Consider the following 8,763-nt stretch of genomic DNA (forward strand, 5'->3'; position numbering starts at 1 on the left):
ATATATGCTATCATTTAGGTTTGCATGCAATGGAAGGATTACATTTTGGGTAAGGAGATAGTCATGCATACTTATTAGAAGCCTCTATAGTTCATGTAGACTTAAGGTGAGTTTTAAAATTAACATCATCAAAGGTGGTCCACGTACCTACAACATTTTTTTTCAATTGAATATTTGACACAAGAATGGGAGTATTGATATGGTTATTGATTGCTTGACTTATCTTTCATCTGTAGCTTTGATAACAACACTTGGTTCTTGCAGGCATGAAACATTAGAATGACCTTAACTTAACATTAGAGATCTTGATTTCTTTGACATATACCAAAAATTGACAGTCAGGTGGTAGGTTCTTGATTTTCACATAGAAAATGAGATCCTATGCTACATGAGACACATTTGTATTCTCACTATGGAACCACCAAAGATGATTTGGGACTTTCACTATAGTTGGGTGAAAAGATAGTGCTACTGCTAATTTTACAAAATTATTCCTATTGTTCGCAATAGGGTCATAGATGTATAGTTTCAAGTGACATATGCAAAACAAGAAATTGTAGATAAAGAGAAAAACAAATGACTAGGGATAACATCCTCATCTTAGTTTTCTTGTTATAATTGTTTTTTTGTTTTGAGCTATTGTCTTGTTTGGACTTTGGGATGTGACTCTTTCCACTTACCTTTCTTTTTGTGAATATGCATTACACTATTTTGGAAATGATAATATAGATCCTGATCCATTAAAAAATAGTTATAATGGTAAAATTTATAATGGTAAAATTCATAGACCTTGTGTAGGGTCCTCCAAGCCTAGAGTAAGGAGTTTGAAGCCTAGATATATTGATTTGGCCTTGTGGCCATCAATGAGTGTTGACCTAATAGGAGAAGTCTTGAGACTAACAATTTTGGAAGTGTGGCATTGTTGAGAGCCAACACTTAGGTGTGAACCATATCTTCATAAATTATGATCAGTTGCCATGATACTTGACCCTATCCTCATGGTGTTGGCTCAATTCATATTAGTTTTCCCAAGCCTAGAATCCAAGTAATGTATCCAAGGGTGTCTAGAAGAATGGAGTGTATTATCATTGACTTTGTATGTTGAAACCATTATACATGCCCCTACCTCTGCATCGTACACATGAGTCAAAGATGATAGTGTGGTGTGCAAACATCCTAAATGGATAGGACACAAAAATTTGTACCAGATAGTGCTAGGTGAAATGTATTTAATATCTTAGACTTACAGGGACATATGGGGAATTTTGCGCATGTGATGATGACATGAAAGGTTTGATATCCCTATGTATCAGATTGAGAAAACTAGTGAAAGACAAAAAAAAATGCATTGAGAAGGCAAAAGGTTGAATTGCCTAATGTTTGGTGTTGAAGTGATGTGTGGGGACCCTACCAAGTCAAATACCTTGTTGTAGTTTCAAAGGGTGGAAAAAGAATAAGCATTTTATTTACTTTCCTAATAGACCATCCATCATAACAATGATTACCAATAATGTGTGTGTTGAAAACAAAGTTCTAGAGGAAGGATCTTTCTATTGTAATACCAAGTGAGTGTTCATAGACCTTATGTAGGGTCCTCCAAGCCTAGAGTAAGGAGTTTGAAGCCTAGATACATTGATTTGGCCTTTTGGCCATCAAAGAGTGTGGACCCAATAGGAGAAGTCTTGAGACTGACAATTTTGGAAGTGTGGCATTGTTGAGAGCCAACACTTAGGTGTGAACCCTGTCTTCATGAATTATGATCAGTTACCATGATACTTGAACCTATCCTCATGGTGTTGGCTCAATTCATATTAGTTTTCCCAAGCCTAGAAGTCAAGTAATGTATCCAAGGGTGTCTATAAGAATGGAGTGTATGATCATTGACTTTGTATGTTGAAACCATTATACATGCCCCTCCATTGAGGGTATTGAGGAAGATTGGGAATAGTGTGTTTTGTTGAAGAAACTTGATGTGAGAAGTTTGATGTAGAGGCAAGGTTAGAAATCAGTATTTCATATTAGGACAAAAACCACATTGATTAGGAAAGTCAAATAAGGTCTCTCCAATTTTTAGGATACACAAGGGTGACATTAGTCATGTAAGTATGCATGAGCATGGATATGGATAGTTACTTTCCTTTTAGACTAACTTGGGTCTATGACTCTCAATGGAATTCATCCCAAAAGTATATGTAATATCATTCACTTGCATCCAAGGTGTGACTAAGAATTTTGTGTTACTTGTCACTGATTTGGACAGTATTGAGAGGATACTATAAGGATGACTATCACCATATTCTCGATGACTTCACAAAATTGATAATGAATTCATATTAGAAACTCATGGATTACCCCAATTAGACATTAGTCAAATTAAGATATGATACAAGGATTCCATACCACAAAGCCATTAGCATATCACCTGCTCTAAATCATCACAAAGACATTAGATATGTTTTGAGATGAAAAAGAAGAGTTAAATGGTTTTGGTTTAATTTTCATTATTTATATGTTCAACTAATTTAATTTGGTATATTATACTGAAATATCATTTCATAACTAACATTTCAACTTCTATATAACTAGTTCTATAGCCCATTTTTTTTTCCTGTGAAGAAAGACCATGTCAGATAATATCAACGAACAACAAAATGATGAGACAATTGGTAGATTATGGTTTAAGTTGAAAAGAAAAGGTGATGGAAAATGTTATTGCCCCTGCAAAATTTGTAAGGGTTAAAGACTAGAAGAGTTCTAATCAAAACAACTAAGAAACATTGTAGGCTGTATTGTTACATTGAAGGGGGACATGATTATCATCCATTGGTAAGTTTTTTATTATATCATTTTAACAATTTATATACATAAGAAATCACTTGATGATGAGATCATGATCATGGTTTATTTATGTTGATCATTTTTATATAGGTCGACCACCCCAGAGCACATGATATGGATCAACACAACCCGGAGAATATGGTTTTCGAAGTGGAGGAACATGGAGGTGTGAATATCGAAGCTAAAGATAATGATCTCATGGAAGATCATGATCATGAGCCAAAAAACACAATTGAAGATGATGGTACAAATAAATTGATCCATGACACATTTAGTACTGACGCAACTGATCATGATGATGAAGATGAACTTGATGTTGTTCATGATTTACCTCTACTTGAGAAGGCATATGAGGCCCTTTACAAAGGCTCCTAGATAACTCTTCTCTCCACTGTATTGTTGCTGGTGAACTTGAAGGTTATGAATGGTTTATACAACATAACAATCTCACGTATGTTAAGGTATGTAATATATGTCATTATAGTTAATAAATGGTGAATCGTGTACCATTAATATTCTTTATATTAACAAATTATATTTTTTTGTTGTAGATTGATAGGTGAATTCTTGTTACCACCATCAAATATTCTACCTCGCTCATATCGAGAATTATCTGCCATTATGAAAGATATTGGAATGGAGTATCAAGCAACAGACGCTTGCCCCAATAATCATATTATATATCACAAACAACGTGAATTTTGAACTGAATGCCCTGAATGTCATATCAGTAGATATCAAACAGATCAAATAACAAAAAAGATGCCTCGCAAGGTTCTTCGTTATATTCCCATTATTCCACGTATGCAACGATTATTCAAGTGCACTAGGCCGACACAATTTATGGATTAGCATACACCCAATAGAAGTTGAGATGACATTATTCAAATGTCTACAGATGGTTCAATATTTATGAAAAAATGGAGGGAATAGCGGAGGGAACAACGTTTGCAGTGGGAAATTTGAAATCGAGAAATGGAGGGAACAACGATGCTGGATCCTCTGGTTCTGAATCAACTACAGCTCAAGGACAAGCATCTAACGATGAGGATGGAAGGCAGGATGGGGACCCATGAATACGGGACCCTCCTCTCGATCTTGAAAACTCAAAAGATTCTCAAGATTCAAGCCCCAAGCCGGTGAAGTTGGACTCAGAAAATATCAAGGAGGGGTGAATACCTAAACCCTGGAATAGTCTCTTTGCAAGACAAGCATCTGTTAAACTGACTGGCAAATCGTCTTTCCCCTTTGTGAAGGATATATCAGATAATAGAACAGGTAAACTTGCGATTGAGATTCCTAATTTAGTGATTGATCATAGCATCTCTTTAATGTCTTTTTCTTTGGTGGGGAAATTTGTTGGACCTCGACCTAATATTGAGGATGTTAGGTCCTTTGTTAAGAGAAAATGGAGAATGAAAGGACAAGTTGATGTCTCTGCCTTGCCTAGAGGCTTTTTTGTTTCTTCTTTCTCATGTGGGGAAGATATGGAAGTTGCTTTAAGTGGTGGCCCCTGGATGTTCGGCAAATACTCTCTTTCTATTAGAAAATGGTCTCCTAACATGGAACTCAATGATTCTTTCTTTGAATCTGCTCTGGTGTGGGTTAGGCTGCCTAGGTTACCGCTGGAATACTGGGTGGAGGATGTTTTCTTAGGAATCGCTAACTCCTTTGGGGAGCTTGTTGTGATAGACCCAATGACAGCAGCTTGCAAGAGATTGGTGTATGCGTGCATCTATGTCAATATATCACAGAATATGGACCTCCCAAGCACTGTTGACATAAATTCCAAACTTGGGTTATGGGAACAATCCATAGAATTCGAATCTCTCCCATTTGTTTGCTTCTCTTGCAAAAAAGTAGGTCACTAGGCTAAGGCTTGCCCCAGCAACCCTAAAAAACCCGGGATGACAAATATTCACAAATAGGTATGGAAAGAAAAAAATAATAACAAAGACTGCAACAAGTTAGAAGAAAAAAGTGGAAACTCGATGAATATAGTTGAACACCTAGAAGCAGATAGCACTGACCTTCCTAAGAACCCCCCTTTGAAGGGGAATAAAAAGAATGAAACTAGGGAGTTTGAGATTAAAACAGGCAATACCTTTGAGGCTCTACAGTCATAGGTGAAGGAGAATGAAATCAGTGAAGAGACACTTGAAGATGGTGAAATTGAGAATATCACTGATTCTCATCCTGAGGCTTCTCATGAACCTATATCAAAAAAAGATGAACACTGTTTAGAGGAGGAGTTTCAAGAACATGAAATAAAACTAGGAAGGAGTAACAAGTTTGAGTCACCGCAAGCAAACTTAAATGTCTTATTCCAGAATATAGAAGTTGATATGACTACCTCATCCCAGAAAAGAGAATACCTATAGAGCAACATGTAAGATGAGTCTAGAGCAGAACAACAAGAAGAGAACACAATAGGAAATGGAAAGAAAATTAAAACCAAGAAGGTAGAAGGCCTTAATGGAGTGAAAACCAGAACCAGATCCAAGGCTAATTTTGGGGCTTCAAGATCCCCATCGAGACGCAAAACTATGAAATGGAATAGGGACCAGGAGAGTAAGCAAAACATAGCTGATGGAAGGCAGTGAACTATCAAGGAATCCTGCCCTCAGGTTTCCAAATGAAGGTAATATCTTGGAACATTAGAGGCCTAAATGGTCTCAATAAACAAGATATATTAAGGAACCTCATTCGAGATCAAAATCCGGATATTATCCTAGTTCAGGAAACCAAAATGAGTAAAGAGAAAGTGGAGAAATTAAAGTTTTTCAAAAATGGAGGGGCCTATGGCAGTAGCTCGAATGGAGCCTCTGGAGGGGTTGCTATATTCTGGAATAAAAGCACAACCTCTGGAGATATGATTGATGTTGATGGCAATATTTTGTCCCTAAAAGCTAAAAGCATCCTTGATGGTAAGGAATTTGTTATCACTAATATCTATGCCCCTAACTCCAAATCCGCTAGAAGTAAATTCTAGAATAAAATTCAGCATAAAAGAAATTCCCTCCCTCTGAACAGCTGGGTTGTGATGGGAGATTTCAATACTCCTTTGCAAGACATTGAAAAATTTGGAGGTAATCAAGCTCAACCAGACAGCAGATCTAACTTGATGGACTTTATTAATGATAATGCTCTCATTGATATGGATCTCAACGGGGCTTCCTACACTTGGTCTAACCGAAGGGATGGTGAAGATCTCATCCAGGTAATACTTGATAGATCCCTTCTTACTAATGATTGGATTCTTTCTCATAGATGCTCTCTTTCTGTTATTAATAGAATTGGATCAGACCATTATCCCATCTCTTTTGTTGCTGAGAATTTTAAGAATAATCAGAGATTCCCTTTTCGATTCGAAAAGATGTGGACCTCCCACCCTAATCTTGAAAATTCTATTGCTAACTGGTGGAATCTTGATATTAATGGAACTGCCATGTATAAAGTTGCCAAAAAACTTAAAAACATCAAAATCAACATTAAGACTTGGAACAAGAAGGTCTTTGGTGATATCTTTGATTCAAAGAAAAAACTAAAGGAGGAACTAGACTAGATACAAAATTCAATATAAAAAGAAGGCTACAAAAAGTATTCCAAAGCCATGGAAGATGATGTTCTAGTCAAAATCCACAACATTATTTCCAGGGAAGAAATCTATTGGAGGCAGAGATCTAGGGTGATATGGTTGAAGGCAGGGGATAGAAACACTAAATTCTTCCATATGACCTCTCTAAAACAGAAGGCAGCGAATAGAATCACAAGACTGACTGTTGAAAACAACACTCTTCTTAATAAGGATGAAATCAGGGATGAAGCTGTCAGATTCTTCAATCAGCTCCTTACTAGGAACAAGGACATTGATCAGACACACAAGCTCAATTTGGTTAATATTATTCCTAAGGTCATTAACCCTATTCAGAATAAGGCCCTTACTGCTATCTCGTCTGCTGGAGAAATCATAAAAGCTGTCTTTTTGTTTCAAGGGGATAAAGCTCTGGGTCTTGATGGTTTCCCTATGTTTTTCTTCCAAGAATTCTAGCATATTGTGGGGGAAGACACGGTTAATACGGTCAAATAATTCTTTGGATCTAGAAGAATCCTTAAGGAACTTAATTCCACTTTTATAGCCTTAATCCCCAAAGTTGTTGGGGCGGACTCTATGGGAAATTTTAGGCCAATTAACCTATGCAACTCTTTCTACAAAATCATATCCAAAATTATGACCACTAGAATTTTGGTGGTGTTTCCCTTTATCATTTCTAAGGAGCAGAAAGGTTTTGTTCCTGGTAGGCAGATTCTGGACTCAATTATTCTTGTTCATGAGAACATTCATTCCCTCAGTGCTGCTAAAAAAGAAGGTTTCTTGATAAAGTTGGATTTGGCGAAGGCTTATGATAGAGTGGAGTGGGATGTTCTCTTCAAAATCATGGGGGCCTTTGGTTTTGATGAAAAGGTAATCAAAATAATCAGAGAGTTGATCACCACTCCTATGTTCTCTATTCTGATTAATGGATCTCATACAAAATTTTTTTAAACTTCAAGAGGGCTCAGACAAGGAGATCCCATATCTCCTATCCTTTTTACCATATTGGCTGAAAGTATGAGTAGATTGACTCACAATTTGAAACAAAGCAAAACTATCAAAGGTCTTCAACCCTCCTCAGCCAATGTTTTTTGCACTCATCAACAGTTTGTTGATGACACTATCCTCATGGGATATTCTTCGGTCAAGGAGGCTAATGCTTTCAAAACTGCTCTTAATTCCTATGCTTTAGCTACTGGTCAGCAAGTCAATTGGGAGAAAATCGGCTATGTACTTCCTGAATACTCTAGTCATAAGACAACAAAAAATTGCTAAAATTATTGGGTGCAAAGTGGAAATGCTCCCCTCCACCTATCTGGGTCTTCCCTTGGGGTTAGCTCCCCCAAATTCCTTCTGGAATATTCTTATTGGTAAACTTAATAAAAGACTTGTTGGATGGAAAGGCTCAATGTTATCTCAGGCTAGGAAACTGCAGCTCCTTCAAGCCACTCTTCAAAATCTCCCTGTTTATGCCCTTAGCCTGTTTGGTATCCCAGCTAAATTTGCTGAAGAAATGGAAAGAATATAGAAGAGATTTTTATGGTTAGGAGTGGAAGAAAAAAAGAGAATACCCTTGGTTGCTTGGGACAAAGTGTGTAGACCAAAGAACAAATGGGGGTTGGGAATTAAAGCCCTAAAAACCTTTAACAAAGCTCTTCTTGCTAAACAATTATGGAGAGCCTATGATACTAAGAAAGATTGGAATCAAATTTGGTTTGACAAATACATTCAAAATCAGACTATCCAAGGGGTCCTTAACTCTGAAGATATCCCCCCTAGATCCTTCATCTGGAATAGCATTATCAAATCCATAAAAGTGGCAAAAGCTGGGGCTGGATGGGTCCTTGGAAAAGGTGATAGAATAAGGTTTTGGGAAGACCCCTAGATGAAGAATGAAGCTCTTTATGATCAAAACAACAGTCAAATTATTGAGTGTAAAAGGAGGTTTGGGCTCATGGTTTGTGACTACTAGAAGGAGGACAAGTGGGTTAGGCTTGATGACATTCATTTTGGATTTTCCTCCCTCCAGAAGGAGTTGTTGTCCTTTTCCCCTAACAAAAACAATAGAAATTATACAAGTTTCCAAATTCATATGAGAAAATAGAAACTGTGCTAAAAAAAATATTAAAATATTTTTAAAATTAGAAACAATAATATCTTACCATTTTAAAATATTCTAAATAAATTTATATTTTTTATAAAAAAACATTCTAAAATAATATATATCAATATTACGAATTATAATACTATATAATATATATTATCTATTATAATTTTTTGCGGTTTTTTAATTAATTGAAATGTCATATGTATGTCTTTACAAAAATATA

Source organism: Cryptomeria japonica, chromosome 11 (genome assembly GCF_030272615.1).
Source record: "Cryptomeria japonica chromosome 11, Sugi_1.0, whole genome shotgun sequence".
NCBI classification, from domain to species: domain Eukaryota; kingdom Viridiplantae; phylum Streptophyta; class Pinopsida; order Cupressales; family Cupressaceae; genus Cryptomeria; species Cryptomeria japonica.